The 12,462-nt window shown below is 44.4% G+C and overlaps 1 protein-coding gene across 1 annotated transcript in view; it reads left to right on the forward strand.

The window, feature by feature from the left end:
- Positions 1-1,110: 1,110 nt before the first annotated feature.
- SULF1 (sulfatase 1) overlaps positions 1,111-12,462 on the forward strand; it is a 125,063-nt gene continuing 113,711 nt past the window's right edge. The window contains exons 1-2 of the mRNA XM_075085199.1: positions 1,111-1,318; positions 2,668-2,760. The gene's annotated coding sequence lies outside the window, so the exon portion shown is untranslated. The remainder of the gene's footprint in view (positions 1,319-2,667; positions 2,761-12,462) is intronic.

A 12,462-nucleotide genomic window follows, 5' to 3' on the forward strand; every position in this document is an offset into this window, starting at 1 on the left:
GTGGCCGAGGGAAACCGAGGTACAGACCAGACCCGGTCCAGACCTGCCGAGGCACTGCCCAGAGCCCCCAGCCCCGGCTGGGGGGGTGGCGGGTCCCGAGGGGAAGCTTTAAACTCTCGGGCTGCATCCCGCAAGAAAGTCCGAGTGGGCGCGGCCGTGGCGGAAGCGGGTGGGGAAGGGGGGAAGCAACAGGCTAGTGGCACCGTTTCCCGCGGCGGGGGGGGTGGGATGGGGGGGAGGCGCGGGTGCCGAGGCCGGCACCGGGATCGCGGCGTGGGGCCGGGGCGCGGGGAGCGTGGCGTGGGGCTGGAGTGCCGGGAGCGTGGCGTGGGGCCGGGGCGCGGGGATCGCGGCGTGGGGCCGGGGCGCGGCGTGGCGCGACGCGGCGGCCGGAGCTGTCACAGCAACGCCGCGGGCGCGGGGCGGCTGCAGCAGCCACGGCGCGATCGGCGAGTGTGGCCGCGGGCACGCCGGGGAGCCCCGGGAAAGCGCGGGCTCGTGGGAAGGGCTTGCAGATGTCTGTGCAGAAGTAGACATATTTGCCCTTTGGATGTCCCCACGTCGCCCCCTCCCCGGTGTTGCTTCTGCCTCTCTCCGCCCAGGAAGGCTGGGGGCAGCCACGGGGGGATCACGGCACGGTAAGGAGCTGGGATTTCGGGATGCGAATGTCTCATCGCAGTGCAAACGACTCCCGCATTGGCACTTTATCAGAATCTCAAACTGCATCTTTTATCTCTTTTAGAAAAGCGTCTCTCGGAGGAGATTGCCCTCAATAGACCCGCCATAAAAAAGATTTTAGTGTTGCTCTTGTGCTTCTGTGCATCCCACTGCGAGGGGGTCCCAGCGGTCCCTTGGGAAGACAAGGAGTTGTGAGAAGTAACACAACTGGCCACCAGACTAATCCACTCCCTCTACCTTCCCGCTAGTACCTCCCCCTTCTGCTCTTTTTTTCAATAGCAGCCCTTTCTCAAAATCTCAGGTTACTTTGCTAAAGAGTTCTCAGCCCTATAGTTTCTGCCCTTGTCTCTGCCTCCAGCTCCTTAAGAGCCACCCAGCCCCAGCGATTGGATTGGGCAGCCCGTCTTGACACACCACTGTGCTGAGTGCTTGAGGACGTGTTTCAACAGATGGTTGGGGTTAGTGTGTGTCATCACACTCGAGTGGGGATTAGGGGAGAGAGGCAGCCTTGCTGGAGCTGTGTGGTCTTCCCCAAGTGCGAGCTGCAAGCAAAAGAAGAACTACCTAGCTTTGGGGGAGAAGAGGGAGGAATCGCTTCCAGCAGCTCAGAGGGAAAAATAAAACCCCACACTTTGTTCAGGTAAAGTAAAAGGCACCTCATGCCTCTCTCTCTCTCTCTCTCTCTTTCCTTCACGGGTTTCAGAGGAATGCTAGCACAGCACACTTGTCAAAGCCAGTTGCTGCAGCCTTATCAATGCTGCTATTGTACGGCTGACAGATAACAGCGAGCACAGCCTGATGCTTGGCTGTCTTCATCGAGCTAACACTCTTACCGCAGCTAGGGTCACGCTTTTGAAGGTGTAGATTAGAAAAACCGCTTCTGGAGCGGTGTATGTGGCCGCGGCGGTGCCTCCGCTCCCGCTCCCGCAGGCACCGCTCCCGCGCCCGCAGGCACTGCTCCTGCTCCCGCTCCCGCTCCCGCAGGCACCGCTCCCGCGCCCGCAGGCACTGCTCCTGCTCCCGCTCCCGCTCCCGCAGGCACCGCTCCCGCGCCCGCAGGCACCGCTCCCGCGGGCACAGCTCGCCGCCCGCACACACGTGCTGTGCCGGGACCGCCGGTGCGGGGCAACCGGCCGCCGGGAAATTATTGTCTCGCTGGGTCTGCGGCTAGAAATGCCTCCGTGTCTCAGTAGATCCGTGGAAACTGCGTGGTCGGGCGGGGGGAGGAATCTCGGCGGAGTATTTGCTAGGTTTTGAGGATGCTTGAGCAGCGTGCAGCCTGCCCCGGGCTCAGCTGGGAGGCAAAGCGTTTTAAAAGTGCGTCTGAGATGTCTGTAAAGTTTGAAGACTCCTTTATAGAGACCTGGCTGGGCTTCTGCTGATCGATATCGACATGGTTTGGCTTACACGTGGGCTTAAAGTTACGAGAAAATCAGGAAAGTAGGGAAAGGCAGGGAACGATGTAATGCTGCTCCTGCAGCTGCAGCGGAGCAGATGGATGTAATTCATTTGCAGATCTGTTTGTGAAAGTTTTACAAGTCATTGAAAACTAAGTAGCATCACTATAATGGATCATTAAAGTCTCGCTGTATTTACAGATCCTAAACTAGCGATCTGAAGTGTTAATTAAAAGTAAGCAAAAATTTACGTTGAGGGAGGAAAAGGGACAGAAATGTAGTTAGAAATTGGTTATGGAAGTGGTCTACTATAATTTTAATTTAATTCTACTATTAGGTTCATTGATGTCTGGAGTGGGGGAAGCCCAGCAAATTAACTAAGAAGTCAGAAGTGTCATCACTGATTACAGTATGTTAGCTTATCGGAGAATTAAGGTGTTCTCAGTGTTTTACTCCAAATGATCTAGATGGAGAAACTAGCGGATGGGTTCTTTTCCTTTTTGTTTTTCTTTTAATAGAAGATTTACTGTATATGTATACTGTCTTCCTGTGCAGAGTAACAAAATGATTTGTTTCTTTCGCACTATAACAGATCTTCACACTAACTCTCACATACCTGTGGTGCTTATGAATTATTGGCCTCCTACTTGTGAAAGAAATCTAACACTGTCCTCACCACTTACAGGTGAGATATTCTATAAATAATACTGTATATAATGTATTCTGAAATCAGATCTGTTTAGTAGGCTGAGCAAGGGGATTTATAGCTGGTGCTTTCTGATTTTGGCATTCAACTGTGTAACGATGCCCATAAAACCATGTTTCAAGTTGCACTTGTATTTTTGCCTCAAACCAACTTTTTTGTTAACTACATTTTTTTGGGGGGAAGGCTGTTTGGCCCCTTTACAAGTTGTTTTCAGATTGTATTTTCAAACACACTCTTTAGTAAGAATGTGTTCTCAAAAGTGACCCACAGCAATTTCAAACAGAGAATTAGCTAAATCCCTAATATGACTGCATGACCAGACCAGGACCAGTATGTGAATAAATGTAACCGGTTTGATATTTCTCTTAGTCCAACCTTTCTCACTGTAAATAGTGATGTAAACTTTAACAAGCTTAAAAATGAAAAAGAAAACCGAAGCAAAACCTCACTATGACCCTATGTTAAACGCTTGTATGCCTTGTGTATTGGATTTCTCCTCTTCCCTCTTCCCAGTCTATCCTGTGAGAAGTCCAGTAAGACAGCTTTGGTGCATAGAGGTTTAGTCTTCCAGCAAAGCTAAGGTGCAGCAGCAATGTGAGCTGCCTAACTCACAACCTAACTGAAACGCAGCCCTCTCTGTGGGTATCGTCAGACCACAGAGCAGATGATCTGTAAGAAAACATTTTTTTTCAAGAAAGTGCATAGCTAGTTACACATGCCCAGTTTGTTTTTGTTTTACTGGGGAAAAAATTGAGTTTCTCTAGCACTGCCCGAAAATCTTACTGAGAAACTAGGAACAGCAAATCATGTTTTTCCTTCCTTTATAATGATGGGGCTGTTTAAAAGACAATGCCCACGGGGCAGTCCAGCTTCTTGTCAAAACGTAATCTACTGTTCCAGATGGTAAACATTCAAAGACATATTTATGGTGACTTCTACATACCTTCCTTTGACATTGGCTTTTTTTTCCCTGAGAGCACTTGTACTGGGTACACACATGAAGTTCCCATTAGCATCCTCGCAGCTGTAAAAGTGTTCAGAACTCACAGAGATGTTCCTCACAGTGAGATAAAAATAATACCAGGAAAAGATCTGAGACCAGTACAAACTTCAGTAGATGCACAACACGCTCAAGGTAAAAAATTCCAGAGGTACAAAAAGATCCATAAACTGCTGCATGAAAGCTGTGATATGGGTTGGTTTTTTTGCGGCTAATTCATCTTTGCTTGATACAGAATGCTGAACATACCAGGCATGTCTGTGCTATCAACTGTGTTTGTGATGTGAGGGGATCTGCACTGCACAAAAGCTGGTGGGTTGCTTTTTCCCCCAGCTAGTGAAGACTAGGTGGGATACTGATTGTCTTCACGGAGTTGTTTTCAAAGTGTCACCTTTTTTTTTCCGCACTTCTCTGAGCAGTGAGACAGAGCCCAAGAAAATGTTTTCCAGCCAGAATATGTTCTGCCCTGAATTGTCTTAATTATGTGTCAGTTTATTACTTGTCAGGGGCTTCCTCTTCTTAGCACTTTATAATCGAGGTGGGTGAGCTTGTTCCATCATAATAGGAAACTTCAATTTCTGCTGCTTGGCATGTATCCTTGGCCTTTCATTGATTTTTTCTCTGTTTCAGAGGAAGAAAAAATTAATTATAACTGGTGTAATTTCACATTGAAAAAAAAAAAAAGCCTTGGTGAATTTCCAAATGGCATGTAAATACATCTTCAAAAAGTAGGCTAAATGAGAGGTCATTAGGGAAAAAAAATGCATGTAAGAATCCAGAAGTATCCTAGAGATGGCAAGTATCAGTGTGAAAATTATTGTAACAGCTCACATTCAAGTCAGGAACTGATAAAAACAGTTTATTAAAAATGCTGTGATGCTGGGGACAGTGTTTCCAAATGTGGAAGCCATTATAAAACCCACACTTAGTGGAAGTTAGACAGCTATGGAAAAAATATTTTGAAAGATTTGCAAATTCTGTTCTGGCTAGATCACTTTATTGCAGACTACTTTGACAGCTTGCAGTTTATTATCTAGCTTTGTTTAACTTACATATGGCACTTGATGTTATATGTTTGTTCATGCAGGATCTGGAGTTTGAGCCTTGTGTAATGGCAGGCGAGGCTGGACACTTGTCGCAGATGTCATGGGAGTCGTGGGTTCCATGATTTCCTTAGCTTTAGAAAGGGCTTTGGGGGATTTGTGTTTGAGTGGGAAGGCAGACTGATGCGATAACAATTGAGAAAGCTCCTTTCTGAGTGCCTTGAGAGCTGCAGTGTTCAACATAGAACGAGGGTCCCGTGACAACTCTGCGGTGACACTGAAAGAATCCAATTAGTGGCCACTCCTGCTGTTGATACTAGATCTCCCCGAAAAAATTTCCACCATTACCACCCTCATTGTAATCCCATCCACGATACTGATAATGGGATCAAGAGTGTGTTTTCAGAATGCCTGTTTAAATTTTAACTGCTGTCTTAGGAGATTTTGAAGATATTAAATTAGAAGGCACTGAATAGCACAGCTCACAAGAGACCTACGTGACACACGTGTCACCCAGCAGTTGTCTTTCTCATACTAGGTTTTCCTACACCTTCATCACGGGTTGAGCTGCTGTAAGGGGGCTACAGATGGAGCAGGGGTCCTGTATGTACATAGTGAGTAATCCACTGAGTTGTGGCTGTCCCTGCACTGCAATTACCTGTAGACCTTGTCCCTACGCAGTTACACGTGCGGAAGGCAGCGGGGGAAGGGGGTGGGAAGTGACACAATCCCCTCTGCTGTGCCGCAGTAGTGGCAGCAGGTCAGCCTGCTTCTCCCTTTAACAAGTCCTAAGTCATCACTCTGCCTTCCCAGCTGGACCAGCAACATAGTATTCCGCCCTCCCCCCGCCTTTTTTTTGTCTTTCACTTTTCTTACTCCGACACTAATTCACGATTTCCATATGATCGGAGCACATATGGTTCTACTGTTGTTTCTACCGAGTAGGGAACGTTCAACACTGTCATGTGCTTTTAGAGGACACTTTAAAGTGGAAAGACTCAAGACCTTCACCAGTATCTCCTCAGAATGCGACACAGTAATATATGAATTGCCAAAGCAGATAGTTTTAACCTGAATTATTTCAGCATATTTCAATTATGTCAGTAGACTCCTCTTGAGACCCCCTGCAAGATCTTTGCTTTAGTATTGCTTGTATGCTCAAAAGTTATTGTTAGCTGGTGAGACTGATTCTTTTTTCGATTTTTGGTGTTTTAAGACTTTTATTTTCTGAGAAAAGTAATACTTATTTCATCTTCTGGTTTATGCATTGCACATGGCAGATTTGGTATCAGTGATTTCCCAGAACTTTAACTCCCACTTTCAGAATCTGCTTAAAAGTTTTGGTAAACCTTTGTTACTGGGTGTGCTCTGTTAATCCTGGAGCTCTGGCCTTAACCATCACTGGTGACTTCGCTACAGTGAAATGCTTTCTTAAGAGTTGACTTTTTCATGCAGGATTTTATCATGAGCTTCTTAAAATTTTGAGTGATTTTATAGCAAAAATTAACTTACAATTGACTATAATTCTACATTTTAATGTTTATAGCTCTCTGCAAAGTTGCTAATATTGCTGGAACTCCAAACAAAAATATGCTTTTTCATCAATTTTGTCACAGGCTAGCATGACAATACCACCATCATATTCTGGAAGATCACTAGATGTGGTACCGTGCTATGGAAATCCAAACTATTTTGTAGATCAATGCTAGGTTATCCACAGAATGCTTCATGGAGTTTCTAAATGGAAGAAAAACACTGGAAGTCAGTAATTCTATGTTCTAAGAAAAAAAAATATCTCTCCTGATGCTGTCTGAGTGTAATTATGGCATTGTGTGTTGCCATTCCTCTATGATGTGATTAACCCATCTTAGCAAGAAGAGGAGCTGCTCCACAGCAGCTGTATTTTTGTGATGCTTCACAGGAGGTGAACTCTGCTTGGAAAGCCCACAGAGAAGATGGGGAAGCCTTTGGCACTAGAATTCTGGAGAATAAATGTAACAGGGAGCTGAACATAGGGATTGTTTTTCTCAAAAGCATCCATAAAACCAGAATAGTGGTCTGTTCCAGCATTGTAATTGCAATGTGCCAAGATGTTCATTATTCTAACATGTGCACTGTTTTGTCTGTTTTCACTTAAAAACAAAAAAATACATTACCAAGCCCATAAATATCTGCAGAGCTGCCAACTCCCCTGACTTTTATCAGTAGTCTCATGATATTTAGCCTCATTTGCAAAGCTTCAAGTGTTAGAGGCAAGATACAACGTGAGAAATTCAGATCTCTCCTTTCTGTTATCTTTAAACCTAATCCTCCAGGTTGCTGAGGAAGCTGACTTGCATGCAGCTCCAGAAATGTGAAGGAAACTAACAGAAATCCCAAATCTGTAAATGCATGCAGACTTTGTGAATAAGGTGGTTTTGTGTATGTTAAGCCTGGCGATTAAAAAAAAACAACCACCCAACTTTTTTTCCTGAGGTTTACCATAAACAACTCCTCCTGGAATTTCTGATCATTTGATAACTCCCATTTTGTTAAAGAGGTTCTATTGCAATGCAGGATGAGGGTCCTTGACTCCACTCAGCCAGTGGAATAGCTTGCTGCCCTGGAGAATCCCATCCTCGATCCTCCCATCCTCTGCTTCTAGCAGTATGTTCCCATCTCCTCCCTTGTGCCAGGTTTGGCTCTTGGTTCACCTCCTGGCATGCTGAATGAGCTCACCAGAGCAGCAGGAAGCTGTTTGCTGCTGGCCTAGTGAGATTGGTTCAGCTCAGCAAGTGGACAGAATCTCCATGCGATGCAAGGGAAGTGGTTGGAGCTGGTGGCTTGGAGTGAGGGGGAAAAACATGGCCACCCCTTTAGGGAGATGTGAGCCGTAAGATCACTCAGCTACCTGGTGACACTTCACCCTGTGAACAAGGGCACTGTGTTCACTACATGCTGTGTTCACTATCACACTACAGGAGAAGGTGTGGTGACAGAGACGTGTGACTGTGCCAGCGTTGCCATGAGCAGAAGGCTAAATGTGCGTGCTTTTAATGAAAGTATGTCTGTTTTTATGGAGAGGATTGCTGCAGTGTCACTCAGGATGCAGAAAGGCCCCACTTACTGTTTCTGAATTTCTAAAAAGATAAATAAGCTTTGGAGAGAAGCTAATAAGAAGTGTGGGGAGAAAAGAGGAAAGAAACAGAAGTGCCTGCTGAGCTGTTGCTTTAAAAAAGATGAGTGAGATTCTGAGGGTCTGCACAGCCAAGGCGCTTGTGGTGCCCCTGGGTCTTAAATACTTATACAGCAACTACCTAAAGGCATACGCTCTCTCTGATCAATGAAGAGAGTCCCTCTGAAAGCCTCTAGGCATTGCAGTTAGGCAGGAAGGATTTCCTCCTGGAAACCTTCAAAGGCACCTGCCTCTTTCAGTTGCACAAGCAGGGATGGAGCTTACCCACTTGCTTTATGAGGATTGCTAAAAAGCTTAAGCTGGAGGGACTTGATATAATCTTGAGTGTCTTGGTTGGCCCACAGATGAGCGATGCCATGGATAAACACCGTCTGTATTTGAACAGCTGTAATGCAATTCCTACACAGCTCTTTAAGGTGTCTCCTATACTTTCCACAGAAGAAAGCATGAAGCAGGTCTTTCATTTGAACAGCAGGAGCTGCGATTCACTTGAAGAGACTAGAATGACCATTTTAGATTAAATGTAATTGAGGTACTGACTGTAGAAATGGAGCACTGTACTCATTCAAAGTGTCATCCGTTTCAGTGCTGAGTTATGCTGACAAGAAAAATGCATAGCCTTTTCTTTCTAAATCATTTAAGTTGCAGGAAAATGTTTGAAAAGTCACCCACTGTTGTTTCTTGAAGAAATGTGTCGAAGCCCTGTGGGGCAGATAAAACTTAGGGGGATCAGAGATGTTGTTGGTGCCTGCAAGCACTAAAGGTGTGGTGAAGAATAATGGATATTACAGGGGTATGATGTTGGACAAAGAATGGAAGAAAGACAGAACTGTAAAAGATTCAGTACCTGTGTTTCTGGATTTAGCTATGCTAAATCTTTTGAGGATTATCTCCCACTGACTCAGCCGCCTCAGGGCATGCCAGTCACAAATTAGAGAACAGTAGTGCAATAATAAACCAAACATGTTGTAAATAATCAGCACAGGATACCTTTTAACTGTCACTTTTTCCAAGGATTGCAAAAATGCTAACAATAGTAGATTTTAGAATAATATTTGGGTTTTGATAACTTGGAAGCAATAAAGAATTATGCATTAAGCCAACCTTTGTACTAATTTTTAGCAAAGATACCCTTAGTGTAAATCCTCACTATTTTATTGAAAAGAATTGCTGTAATAGCTGAATTCCTGAATGTGTCCCTAGTAAAGCACATGTGAATTTACCTTGTTGTGATCTATTTTACATCTAGAGCCAATTTATGAGCTGAGACTGTAACTACTTGGCCAGTATCGTGTAGGATTTAGGGAGACCATTACCATAGTTAGATCAATAAAAATGTTTTGAAGTTTACCCAGGTTTATCTGCCAGGCATTCCAGTAGCTTCTTTTATCTCTAGATCAGTAGAGGGTTGACATTTCTTATCTCACTGTAAACTTCAGTCTATTGCTGTTATATAGGCTCGCAGAGGAAGGCTTCCTGTGCTCTACTGATCTGCAACTCAACTCCGAAGTGCAAAAGGCTGCTAAGTTAGTTTTTTGGTTCCCTTCTACTTGGTATGGAGAATTCCTGTAAAGCATGGATCCTCTGAAGTGAGTAAGGGTAAAATGAAGAGGCTTTGATGTATGTGTAGTCAGGGATCACCAGGTTCCTCAAAAAAATAACAAAGAGTTCAACATAGGAACACAAGCAGCCGTAAGAGTGTTGAAGCAGGTACATCCCTTTTTCAGGTCACTTCCAAGCTCTGCAGCTCGCATCCAATTTTCCCTTTCCCTAAATTGCTCGACAAACTTTTCCCCTCCACAAATTTTGCACCTTTTTGCACCTCAGTGACTTCTGAAGGGTTTGAGATGCAGTATAACCACATCTTAAGAAACAGGTCTGTGTTACAGATACTTGTACCATGGCTACCTTTAACATAAAAAATGTCTATCAGATCTTGTGACTCCTTTAGAGTGGAGAATATTTGCCAGCATGGGCTGGAAAAGCCAGGTGAAAGAAGGCATGGCTAGCTAGAACTGAGGTCCATGCTGTCTTGGACAAATGACGTTTTTCAACTATGTCCTGACAATTGTCCTTTTTGAGGCACCCTGTCTACCTTGTGTGTAAGCCTGGAGGATTCACTGTTCTTTCTGGCTGCTGGACAGCACAAGTAGTGTGAGAAGACCATGCACGCTTTGTTTATGGCTCCTTTTGTGTGCCACGTAAGAATCCTTGATTGTTGTCAGAAACCCACAGGATTATTGGAGGGAAACCTGTGCCAAGAAGCTTGAACTCACCCCGTGTTGAGTGACTTCTGCAGTCATACTCAGGAGTATACCTACCACACTGCTGACTTTCTGTTGGTTCTCTTTGGGTACTGGTTCAAGGTTGCTCTGAATAAAACTGTTTTCTACATACTCTGCACTGTTCACTGAAGTCATTGACACAGGCATCAGCAGCTCCAGTTGGGATGAGTGACGCTACTGCTGTGACCTGTCTGCTTCATTCCTCTGCTAGAGATAACTAATGGATTGCATGCACATGCCTCAGGAGCTCCAGTGCAAAGCCCAGTGCAGAGCAAGTTTTTAATTTTCCACAGGAATATTTGCCCTTCAGCCAGAGACAGTTCAGATAAAGAGCAGCTATGATTCAGCCATTCTACATTTGCTGCACTAATACAGCTCTGTACTGAAGCCTGAACTGTGACACCAGTGCTACCATGACACTGGAAAAGAGGCAGACACGTGGAGCATCAGTGTGTTGAATCTGGCAGCTATTTAAACTATTCACTGGGTTTTTAGTCTCCAACCACCTATAGCTGCAAGAACTGCCGCTTTTCCCTGCCTGCAATAGAAGAATATGCTGGTCTTTTCAGTTTAGAATTGATCTCAGTAATGCATGCATTTATGGATCTGGGTTTTTTTGAAGTCATACCTTACTGTCAAACAACTCATCTTTAGAAAAAGTGTAGCAGTTAGCTTGGATGAGAGCCTAACACAAGGCAGAGCAGGTCTCCAAGAACGCCTCACCCCTCTCTTCCAGACACCTTGCTGAGTCACATCTGGTATGAAATGAGGCTCCCATGTCTCAGCCCTTAGCTTCAAAGCTCTGCGTGGGCCAATCTCATTGTTTGAAGAAGCTCTTTGCCCCGCCTCATCATGAATCATTGACATCCACACTTAATAGGAACAATGCTACTGAACAATGGAGGATGAAAATTCAGGTGGGCAATAAACTGCCATGCTGACACTGTAGATACAGGCTTCAAAAATGAGTCTGAGTGAATAGGCAGCTTCTAAAACAGACAGAGTAGGAGTCTGGATCATGACTGATAGATCTCCCGAAGGAATGTAGACCAGATTTGGTGAGTGGAGGATGGAAAGAAAATACATTCTCTCCCTCTCTCAGTGGTGTTTTAGTATGCTTCTTGTGCATATCTATTGATCCATCCACATATCAGTCTGCTCAAATGTATACTTATCTTTTCTTCCAGGAGAAATCCTGAGCACAATATTGCAGAATCAAACATTTCTAGGGCATTTGCCATGTATCATTTTATATCATCCAATACTTATAGTTGCTGTAATGGACATGGGGAGGTGGTAGTGCCAAAGAGAAGCTAATCTAGTTTCTCAGCCCTTTGGAAATTACATACCTGGAGACCTTAGTTTTGGTTTTACTTTTTTGCAGTGCTGGAAGAAAATTCTTTCTTCCTTAGAAGCCTTCATGTAAAACAAAAATATTCTACTTTGATAAAGCCACATATGCCCTGGGAACTGTTCAGCTTAAAGTACATGTACATGGAAGTATGCGGGATGGAGGATTACCTTGGGCACCATGTATTATATAATTTGCAAAGGCTATAGGTATTATTTCTCTTTTGCTGTTTCTTATGTGCCCTTCATATTTTTCCCCATTTTGTATACAGTACACAAGCTATTCTCTGTTTACACTTTTATCTTTTGATTTTCCTACTTAAGATTTGTGTTCAATGCTGTCAGGAAACTGCTTTAAATGAAAGTGTGGAGTGATGTGGAATAGTTTTAATGAAAGACAAAAGAATGTGAACTTAATCTTTTTCATAGGAAGTTTTGTTCCGTTCTGTCCTGTCCTATGCCCTGCTTAAACACATTGGCCTTTTTTGACCTTTTCCTTGATGAAGGTTAAGTGGGGAATATCTTGGCTGCAGCCTTTCCAGCTTAACCAGAAAGACTTTCCATAGTTCATGTTTACTTTCCCTGCTATAGGCATTCATCTCTCCTCAAATCAAATTATTAAATTTGATTTTCAGAGAGAAATTAATAGCTTGTGGCAATGATGATGAAGGGTCGAGCCTTCCTCTCATGTCTCCAGCTCTATTTTGCTAGTGATGATTTTGCCAGTCCTCTTGCTAGAGATTAACAAATCTCAGGAGCGAATCTCAGTTTGGTTAATGGGTTCCTCCCAGGCATCTTCTTTACTGGCATTAAGAACAAACATAAAGA

Source organism: Phalacrocorax aristotelis, chromosome 2 (assembly GCF_949628215.1).
Source record: "Phalacrocorax aristotelis chromosome 2, bGulAri2.1, whole genome shotgun sequence".
Classification (NCBI taxonomy): Eukaryota; Metazoa; Chordata; class Aves; order Suliformes; family Phalacrocoracidae; genus Phalacrocorax; species Phalacrocorax aristotelis.